The sequence below is a fragment of the Phragmites australis genome, chromosome 10 (assembly GCF_958298935.1).
Source record: "Phragmites australis chromosome 10, lpPhrAust1.1, whole genome shotgun sequence".
Taxonomy (NCBI): domain Eukaryota; kingdom Viridiplantae; phylum Streptophyta; class Magnoliopsida; order Poales; family Poaceae; genus Phragmites; species Phragmites australis.
The window spans coordinates 26225614-26237044 of record NC_084930.1 but is presented as its reverse complement, the minus strand read 5'-3'; the positions used below and the strand labels follow the sequence as shown (position 1 = coordinate 26237044).

The following is an 11431-nucleotide window of genomic DNA, read 5'->3' as shown; positions in this document are numbered from 1 at the left end:
TGAGGTCCAAGAAGGTCCAAATGAGCTCGTCATCATCATCGAAGGAGGAGGAGGACGAGGAAGAAGACAACGCCAATGCTAACGCCGAGGACGACAACAGCGATGACGATGAGGCCGTCATAATTTTTTTTGGTCCTGGATTGAGTATCAATGTCGATCTGTAGCTAGAACCGGTAGTGATAAGTATACAAATCGAGCGGAATGAGATTAACAACCGGCAGTGATTGTACACGAACTGGTAGTGATATAATCTATCACTGCTGATTAAAAAACGTCAGTGATGACTTTTTTATAGTAGCGACTTCACAATGATTGTCTTTTTTCTAGTTGTTAGGCGTGATTAGCCTCTGCTTCTGTCGAGGTAGCTGTTTTTACTCTTTCTGTTAACTTGATTTTATCAATTAATATATGTCATTTTGGATTTTCTAGGTATTATTTTCCTAGTGAGCCCTTTTGAAAAGTTATTGCTTGGTGGTTCCTTTAATTAGAAGTACGTGGGAACGGTTAAGAGGAGTAAACAGATCATGTCTAGCTAGAAAAATCGATTGTCAGCTAAAACAATGTCTGTTTGAAAATGGAGAAATTAATATGGACGTGCCATGCTGTGTATATCTGAAGGGTTTTCAATTTTAGATAGGAACAACGCTAAACTCTAGTTATTTCCTGTACTTAGCTTGACAAAGTAATGTTTTGAACGGCCCTGCTCACCTTTTAGAATACTACATCTATTGGTAAAGAAAAGAAAATCCAACCAACTGTCCATATGTTTTTTCTAGAGGAATGTCGTGGATGAGTTGAGTACCAGAAGAAGAAGCCCGTGGGAACTTGGGCTTGCCATCTGCTCGTGCACGGAACGCAGGCCGCATGTACATGGGCTGCTCTCACTTCATCAGCGATGGCTGGGCTGTCAATTCTCAATACTCAAAGAGCACAAAGACTGAAGAGAGCTGAGAGTTTTTTTATATATATATTTTGATTAAAAATTTAAATAAATAGATTCCCTGCAAAAGAATTTGCAAAATTAGGCGCCTACAGCCCTCTCAGGGGCTGCAACCCTCTGAGAGGGCAGTTAGGGGACCTAACCGCCCCCTGAGAGGGCGGTAGGCCTAATCGCCCCCTCAAAGGCCGGCAAGAGGGGCTTAACCCATCTTGCCGCCCTCTGAGGGGGCGGTTAGGGACATTTTTTTCCTCTAAAAATGTTTTTTTTTTTCATTTTTTCCTCTAAAAATGTAATTTTTTGTGTAATTAAAGAAATAAAAAGGAAGGGGTCTAAGGAAATTAAGAATTTAAATTTGGAGTAGGTTATGTAATAGTCGGAGAATAAAAAATCAGTAATTAGTAGTCGCAGCATTTTACATGGGTATGGGGTGCGAACGAGGACAAACATAGTATTAAACATAGGGTAAAAACATTACAATACACTGTAACCGCGACGACACGATGATGAAACAAAGGTGGCATATACGGTTTGTACTAAGACCTACTTATTAGTGCACTGATCCTAATCATAACATGCCTTAGGGAGGGAAAGTATGTCGGGTTACATTAGGTAGTCTCTACTGCGTGCATCTAGGATACTTTCCTTTTTGGAGGGCATCGGGACCTGCCGACTTAGCACGGTGGGCTCTCTCCCTCTTCCTTTCCCTCTCAGCCTCCCGAGCCTGAGCCACGGTACGGCCATGCGCTGCCTTCCTCATGCGCTCTTCTTCCTCCCGCTTGAGGCGAAGTTCCTCTTGCTGTTGCTCGTACTCCCGACGTGCGTACGCTTCCCTTCTCCGCCTCATGTTCATGTCGACCCACTGCTTCTCTGAGTCATTTTGCTCATTGTCAAGCCACTGAATAAAATCACAGAGCGGTGGAGGGGACTGATCAAATGGAACAAGATGAGCGGTTAGTAAAAGAGGGTGCAAAATCGGAAGATATGAGGCAGATATCTGTTACCGTACCGGTCGATAACCAGTTGTTGCATGGCGAGGCTTGTCATACTCGTAGTTGGTACACATGAAGAAGCGCAGCCCATAGTAGGCGCCTCCTCGTCCGGCTCGCCGTACCATTCCTTTGGGTACGGGGAGCGGTCCACCACCGGCCTGTCTATGGCGAAATGCTCGTACGACCACAGCTGAAGAAGAAGTGGACACCCGACGAAAGTGGCTAGTGCCTCCTTCTTCGTGCATGCGTCACAGAGCGTCCGATACGTCGCAGCAAGAACTGCGGATGCCCAGCTGAACTGGGGTACGTCCTCCGCATCAGCATCCGCTATCGATCGGGCGTACGGCACAAGCGTCCTGGTAACCAGGTGGCCTTGGCTACTAGTGAACATTACCCACCTAAACAACCAAAGCAGGAAGGCCTCCAAATGTCTCGAGACCGCGTATGCGTTGGCGTGTGGGTGTATGTACGCCGGCTGCACATATGACTGGTGTCAGAAAGGATCATTACAACATACTATATTAGTATTCGATAGGTTGTATATTACCGTACCTGGAACTGTAGGATCCACTTCTTCGTTGGCCCTCATGCATCGGATAAGAACTCAAGCACGTAGGGGGGTGCGTCCACCTTTCGCTCCACCGGGCCAAAGCGCTGATGCATGCCGTTCATCTAGTCAGCTTGCATATCGATGACCCCAACCGCAGCTCCCGCGCAAGGAAGGCCTAAGAGGTAGGAGACGTCCTGCAGGGTCGGGGTCATCTCGCCGCACGGGAGGTGGAACGTATGTGTCTCTGGCCTCCAACGGTCGACCAGTGCTGCTATCAGCAACCGATCGAAGTAGAAACGACGGGCCACAACCTCGGGGTTCTCCGTCGATCGGGCCTCGACCAACCGGCAAAGCAGTAGGAGTCTGGCCGCTTCCAACCTATAAGTGTTGTAGTATATCAATAATATGGAACAACAGCAGTGATATGGAAATTTCGTATCAAATTTTTGAAGTACCTGTGCTTCCATCGCTCGTCTATCATCAGCAGCTCTCCAGGGCCTCATGGTCGAAACACTCCTAGCTCCGTCTGGTGCTCAGCGGATAAGAAGCTGCGATGCTTTTTGTCCGCAGCAGGGTCTAAAAGCTCGGGGGTCGCAGGGTGAGCCATATCTGCATTTGAAAGACATGTACATTAATACATTGTTAAATAAATACAGTAACAATATACATTGAATGCAAATTAACTATATGCGAAATTAACGAATATTAAAATGGTACAAAACAAGCACAACGCACATAAAACTCACCTAGACAACAGGTGCATCACCGCATGCATTTTTGGGACAATATTTATAAGTGTGACCTACTTCATTGCACTGCCTGCATCGCTTAATCCTAGGGCCAGCCTCGGATTCATCCATATCGTTGCGAATTCGATGAGTTTGTCTTCGGCCCGGTGCGTTCTTTATCTTTCCCAAATCAGGCACATATATTCTTGCAGGCCCTGGGTTACTTGTAAAAGTGTCAACAATGCCGTAACCATACAGCTCCTGGTTCCAGGTGTTGAGTATTTGATCTTAAATAAAAAACTGTGACACATATTGCCTGGGAAGCATATGGTGCTCCGCGCACGCAACTATGACGTGTGTACAAGGTTTGTGGAGTAATTGTGGCTTCTGACAACTAAATATGCATGTCCCACTCCTTAGCACACACTCTTGAACATGCCGCTCACGTCTACCCCCCCCCCCCTCCGACCCTTATCCCGACACAGGACACTGAACCTGTGCTCTGCAGTGCCCTCTTGATTTGCGCGATGCATGTGGGCCTTCTTATTAGCCTTCTCCATATACTCACATAGCATCCGCCCGTAAAGCATACGATTGTCCTCCATTACAACCTTAGCAGCTGCATACCGATCAATAAAGTACTTACAGGTCCCATGCAAAATGCCTTCTATAGTTCCAACTAGTGGTAGGGACCTCATTTCTCGCATGACCCAGTTATAAACCTCTGCAAGGTTTGTAGTCATTACTCCATACCTTGCACCACCACTGTCGTACAACAGAGCCCATTTTTTATTCTGCTCATTGCGTATCCACTGTGAGAAGCTCCTAATAGATGGGCCTGATCTCCTTACAATCTGCGGAGTATCGGTTGGGAGAGGACCGAGAGCTATTGGTTCATCACCGTTAGGTGCTGCTTCCGCAGTTTGTTTTAGAGTCAGTTCATCAAGTCTTGCCCATAATGCATTGAACTTACGTTGCTGGTTCTGATTGCACAACTTCTTGAAGAGCTTCATTAACTCTTTGTTTTTAAACTGTCTGTAGAAGTTCGCACCCATATGGCGCATGCACCACCTGCTTTTGAGATCGGGCCACTGTGCTGCTACACCCCGTCGCACGCTACCATGTTGCATATCCAGCAAAGCCTGCAGCAATCCTGCATGTCTATCATGAATGAGACATACATCTGGTCGGTCAAGAATAATTGCATATTTAACCCGCTCTAGGAACCAATACCAGCTGTCCCCGTTCTCACTCTCCACAAACGCAAACCCTAGTGGCAGCACTTGGTTGTTACCGTTGACCCCTATTGCAGACAAAATCTGCCCTTTGTACTTCCCAATCAGGAATGTTCCATCTAGGCATATGATGGGTTGGTAATATCTAAATGCTTTGATAGTTGCAGCGAATGCAAAGAAAGCACGCTGCAACACTCTTTTTCCGCTGTACTCCACATCAGTAGAGGGGTAATGCTTGATATCATAGTAGATGCTTGGATTTCTTGCACAAATTGTGGCTAATTGACGAGGTAGATTGTGATATGAATCTTCATATGTACCGAACCTCATCTCAATAGCCTTTTGTTTCGCCCTCCATGCCTTCACATAGTTTATTGTGTACTGGAACCTTTGCTCAATAGCACGAATTATTGATCGTGGCTCATACCTTAGGTTGTCCACAATCTCTCCGTACATAACATTTGCAATGAAAGCAGAAGACAGGTTCCGGTGGGCGAACTCTATTTCGTTAATGCGACAATTATGTTCCTTAACTATTGAGCATTGCTAGTAGTCTACCCATTTCCCTCTGAATGCGTGCACCCGCCAAGGGCACTGAGGCACCAAGCACTTCACATCGTACTCTCTTTTACTTGATTTAACAACCTTGAATTGCCTACGAAGAGACAATGACCAGAATTTCACTGTATCAATAACTGCCTCTTTTGTAGGGTACATAGCACCCTGTGACACCTCATTCTCATGGTACTGCCACGGTGTCCAGTCAGCCTCGCTAACCACCAACTTCAAAAATTCATGATCCCGCCACTCTGCAGGAACTGGAGCATTACCCTCCTCATCAGACGAATCCCCATAGGCAAGACCTTCCTCCAACTCTTCATCCTCCAAATCCATATCTTCAATGATGCTAGGGATGTGCTCCCCTTCATCAGCTACACCCATCAGTTGCAGCTCTGGAACATCACCAACTTCCTCCCTGGACCCTACATTAGCCGCCTCTAACTCATCCTCCACTGCCTCACTTGGTCCTGCTACTGCTTCTGCAGAGTTCACCTCATTTTGATCTTTCAGGTACGCCTCAGCTAACAAAACAAGCAGTAGGCCACGTTCACAACATATATCTACATACTGCCTCCAAGTTGATGTGGCTTCGATGGGAACAAGCTCACCAAAGTATCCATGACTAGCACGACTCAGGATAGCTTTCAACTTCAGCTCATATTGCTGCGGATCCAGTTGAAAAAACCACATGAGCCATTTGCACACACCCACAATAGTCCTCTCATTAGCTTTACTAAGCCCCTTCCTGACATGACGAAATCCAGACAGATCTACACCGTTAGGACCGTACCTAATTTCACCCTCACCATAATATATCTGAAAAATTAATTTATCTGCCATCCCTGGAAACACCCGCAAACATAACCCATGTTAAGGCAACAAACTATATTTATGATTATCAGATAAAATAATTTCTAAATGCTACCCCAGGTTCGCAAATTATCATCTACTGTTGCCTCCTATGTCCACAGGTACAAATAATATACTAAAAATAATATACTAAAAAAATATACTAAAAATAATACACTACAAATAATATACTAAAAATAATATACTAAAAATAATATTCTATATTGAACTGCTATCATACCATTTTCTAAATAAATTTGACAATTTTCTAAACCCTAGGTCATAAATGTCTAAAATCTATGTCATATACTACTACTGCACTAATTAACAATAATAAAAAGGAAAAAAAGACTTACCCGAAATTTTCCTTCAAATCCGCGGCCCAAATACAGCAGGGCTTCGCCGACCTCTCTTCCTCCCCTCCCCTCTCCTCTCTTCTCCTCTCTTCTCCTCTCTCTTCTCAATGTTTCCTTTTTTCCGGATTTTTATGAATTTTTGGCCATTTTTCGGCGTTTTTATAGCAGAGGCGGCCGGGTGGGCACTGTGGCGCGGCGGGCGGGGAGGACCCCTTACCACCCCCTGAGAGGGCGGTAGGGACCTCTACCCGCCCCCTCAGGGGGCGGTAAGGCGTGGGGCCGGGCGGGCAGGCCGTACCCGCCCTCTGAGGGGGCGGTTAGGCCTACCGCCCTCTCAGGGGGCGATTAGGACCCCTAACCGCCCTCTCAGAGGGCTGCAGCCCCCTGAGAGGGGGCTGGCATCTAGTTTTGCAAATACATCTGCCGGGAATCTATTTATTTAAATTTTTACTAAAAAAATATAAAAATAAAAAAACTCGAGAGCTGACCACAAGGACCTTGGTCCTTGGCGGCTTCGCTGCAGGTTTGTACCTGGTCCACGAAGAGAATGAGACGATTGGTAGCTGGGTCTTGTAGGCAAAGGTGGGAACGGTGCACCATGTGTTTGGGTGACTTGAGGCGTTGGGGCAGCGAGCTGCCCGCCACACACCCCTAGCCTTGGTCGCTTACAGCGGGTCCACCTATAAGTCATCTTCCACCTCGCACCCGATGCTTGCCACTATGATGTTGTCGCTCGGGCTAGGGTTCAAGGTTAGGGCTCTGTGGCTAGGGTTAACGACCTAGGCTTAAAAGGATGGTCGTTGCCAATGGCTAGATCGGACTAGATTCGCGGGTGGTAGGAGGGCGGTGGGCGGTGCTGGCAGTGTGGGTGATGGCTCGAGAAAGCTAGCAGGAGATGACAGTGAAAGAGGCGCAGGTGCACGAAGGCTTCTCCAGAAGGGAGGGATGATAGCGAAGATAGAGAGGAAGAAGGTGACGATGGGGTGTATACGGCAAGTGGCTTCACTACACCCATGCAGCACCTAGCAAGACCCCACTTGAAGTCCCCAACAACATCAACATTGATTTGAGGAAGAAACTTCATTTTTTCCCAAGTGAATGCACTATAATTCCCATATAGCACTAGGGTTTTGCTCCACATCAGCTGCTGGCCATGGTCCTCACTTCCTTACCCTGCAACACTGTCATTTGTGTTTTTTATGAGAACAAACACTCCCTGCATTAAAATTGTTGAATTCCATGTAGTTTTTGAAGCACACACGTGCGCACACCACTATACATGCTAATGCACATTCACGCCACATGCATATACTCCTTCTATCATACTCCCAGAGATACACATGTTACTACGAGCACACGCTGTAAGGATCGGTGACGTCCGAAGAGATGATGAATTAGGACACTTAGAATCTATTCGGCTCCAAAAACTGCACAAAATAAACCTATATCAAATTCTATCTAAATATACTCTAGGTTTATCTAGTGTGTCTACTCTACTGATCAAAAGAGTTTGCAACCTATTTAGGAAGGTAAATTGCAAATATGTAAATACAGAAACGTAAATAAGGTAGAGAGAGTAAACTTAGCATAAGGATTTTTATCCCGTGGTATCGATGACATGAATGTCACCCGTAGTTCACATTAGAGCTCCACCACAGATATGCTCTCGGTCGCCAAGACTCTTCCGATCATAGCTCTTGAGCCACCAAGTCACAAAGACAACACCTCAACCTGGATGAGCCACCATATCACAAAGGTAAGGTCTCACCACTAGCCTCTCTTTCGGTTACTTATCGCCGTCTTCACTTCGGAGCTTGAGCCACTAAGACAAGGGTCTCCACGTCCCCGTACAAGCGTTTTGCCGCCGCTCCACACCAAGTCAGAGGGTTAACAAGCTTGAGCAACTCCGGCTCAAGGTGCTAGCGACTCACCAAGACTCCAACGCACCAGTGTACCACCCGATACAAGCTAGAATCACTCCTTGATCCACTCTCTAGCCGCAATCACCTAGCAACACTCTCTTTAGGCCTATAAGCACTAATCTTTTGCTCAAATGTCTTGGATGATCATTTTAAACACTTTGGTGGCTTGGATGTCTTCTCAATTATCTCCGTATTTTTCTGGACTCTTGCACCTTCAAATGACCTAGTGGAGGGGTATTTATAGCCTCAAACCTGTCAACGAGCCATTTTTCCAACAACTAAACTTTACTGTTAGGACCGGATGGTCTGGTGATAAAAATGGTACAAGCATCGGACCATTCGATGTATACACCAATATAAACTAGCCGTTGGACTCTCACTCAAAGTCACTGTAAACACCGGACACTCTGGTGTATACTTTATCTCCATCACCGGACTATCCGGTGAGTTATCCTGAGCCAATTCGCGTCTTTCCAGCCTCTCTATGCAAAATGCTCTAGTGTGCATCCCATTCACATTAGATCATCCAGTGAGTTGAACCTTCTCTTCTTTCCTCTGGAAATGCTCCGTACAACTATCTCTGTGATCACTGGACTATCAGGTGAGTTAATCTTCAATGGTTGCAACCTTCTCTAGTAGATATGCTTCATTGTGTATCCTTCTATGATTACCGGACCATCCGGTGGGTTATTCCATTTTGCCTTTTGAGTAGAAACACTCCGGTGAGTATGTGAGCCTCAGCATCGGACTATCCGGTGAGGTCTTCCTCCTTTGCTGAATATGCTCCGGTGAGAACTGCTTTCAGTACATCGGACCATCCAGTGAAAACAAATGTCCCGGGACTTCTCCAATTTGACCAAACTTTGTCCCGACTGCAGCGGCTTCTTCATATGTTGCATTCATGAGACCTACTAAAGTATATACTTGACAAACATGTTAGTCTCAATAACTATGTTGTCATTAATCACCAAAATCGTAATCATGGCCTAATAGAGCTATTTTCGCTACAATCTCCACCTTTTTGGTGATTGATAACAACACAACCAAAACAAGTGACAAATAATAAATGATACCAATTGTAAATAGCACAAAGCCTTACCACATTGCTTGGATGTATATTCTTACCAATTTGTTCCCGTTTTATTGTGACTCTCCCTTTATCCATTGTCACTATCTCCCTTGATCGACTCATGCAAGAGCTTCTTTATTGCATGCTTTTTATACCAAATGTAGATGAGACCCCATTTGTCAACCTTGTCATCTTGCTGCCTTGCTTTTTCTCAACTAGGCATGCCTCTTGCTTTGGTCGTTGAACTTCTCCTCCTTTATCAACAATCTCAAAAAGAGCTACAAACACATGTTGAACTCGAGGAAGAGCGTTAGAGCATATGGGAAAGAGCTTCATAAGTCATGATCCAATGAAATGGTACCAATTGAAGGGATACCAATTATGAGGATAATATTTTAAGAATATGGTACCAACTGAAATGAAAGCACATGGATCATAATTCATGAAACTCACATAATATGATTTAAACTCCCAATATATGTGTGCATACATATGATAAGAGAGAGATATATGCACAACTAGACAATATGTGAAGATAGAAGTTTAAGCCATATTATGCATGGAGATAGCTTAAATGAATAAATGAATTGACAATGATACCAATTGAAGCATTTAAGCATTGCATACCTTTGGAGTCTTGTAGATTACTCTATGAGACTATAAAAGATATCACTTGCAACACATGTTAGTCTCAAAATCATAATCCATAGGATACGCTCCCCTTAAATGTATGCATACAAATGTTGAATACTTGTAGCATTTATGGACTTATTATTGATAACAATGGGGAGTGTACCCTGTAGATTGGTTCATGTCATATAAAGAATATCAATTGTAGAACTACTATCATGTAAAGAACCTACAGCTAATAACCCATGTAGATTGCTCATAACAAAAAGAGAAACACAAGCAACTTACCATATGAAAAGAACATACACTAGGCATTACAATAAATTGAATTGGCAGCATGCAATACTAGACAAAGCAAGTGAATTCATCAATTTAGAGGATTTAGCATCTAGTACATTTGCCTTGTTTACCTTTAGATGGTAATTTGGTTATATGATGATTATGATCTTCATTCATACGCTCAATCTTGTACACTTGGCTTCTTTGCTTGTGTTGGAAGATATACATGCTTAGAGATAGAATTGTAAATCTGTTGTAATCTTCTAGTATTTGTTGTAAGCTTTCGTTTTGTTGTGATTGCCACGGCGGGGGCTCTTCTCGTCATCTATATTAACACGCAAGGCGGCCCGGGAGGGTTCAACGCTTCCCAATCTATTTTACATGGTAATCAGAGCTTAGGTCCTTCCTCTTCCACATCCATGGTGATGGCTTCACTCTCATCTAGCTCCTCCTCATCCATGGCGGCGTTTCCGTCTGGATCCCCTCTCCTTGGCCAATCGGTCACGGAAAAGCTCACGAAGACCAATCATCCAATTTGGAAGGCACAAATTCTTGCGGCCCTGCGCGGTGCACAGATGGCCGTGTTCATCGACGGCAATGCTGTTGCTCCGGCTGCCACCTTGGAAATCGTCAAGAGTGGCAACGAGATCGAGAAGGTCCCAAATCCTGCGCTTGAACGCTGGGCAGCTCAAGAACAGCAAGTCCTTAGTTTCCTGCTATCATCTCTGTCGCGCGAGATCCTTACTCAAGTCGCCACCATGCCAACGGCTGCTGATGTGTGGCGCGCAATCGAAGGTATCTTCGCCTCACAATCTCGAGCACGAGTCATTAATACTCGTATGGCGCTGTCAACAACACAGAAGGGCGTCATGACCGTCGCTGAATATTTCGGCAAGATGAAGTCTTTAGCAGATGAGATGGCATCTGCGGGCAAGAAGCTTGACGATGAAGAGCTGGTGTCTTACATCCTCGCTGGCCTCGACATCGACTACAATCCGCTTGTTTCTGCTATGGTTGCTCGAGTGGAGCCCATCACGGTGGGCGAACTATATGCGCAAATGCTCTCGTTCGAGATGCGCATGGATCTTCTTCATGGTGGCTCGCAGTCCTCCGTCAACTCTGCATCAAGAGGACGTGGTGGACGTGATGGTCGCGGACGCGGTGGCCGTGGCCGTGGAAACAGCCGTGGCCGAAGGGACTACTTCAACAACAGCAGATCAAGCAACAATGGCGGCTACTCCAATCAATCCAACCGACCGATCTGTCAGCTGTGCAACAAGATCGGTCACACTGTTATCAAGTGTTATAAAAGGTTTGACACCT

General features: G+C 45.3%; 1 non-coding gene across 1 annotated transcript; it reads left to right on the top strand.

Annotated features, from left to right (window-relative positions):
• The first annotated feature begins 11043 nt into the window (after nucleotides 1-11043).
• On the top strand, nucleotides 11044-11182 carry LOC133883775 (small nucleolar RNA Z247). The gene has a single exon (XR_009902984.1). It is a non-coding gene; the product is annotated as a small nucleolar RNA Z247 (small nucleolar RNA).
• The last annotated feature ends 249 nt before the right edge of the window (nucleotides 11183-11431 follow it).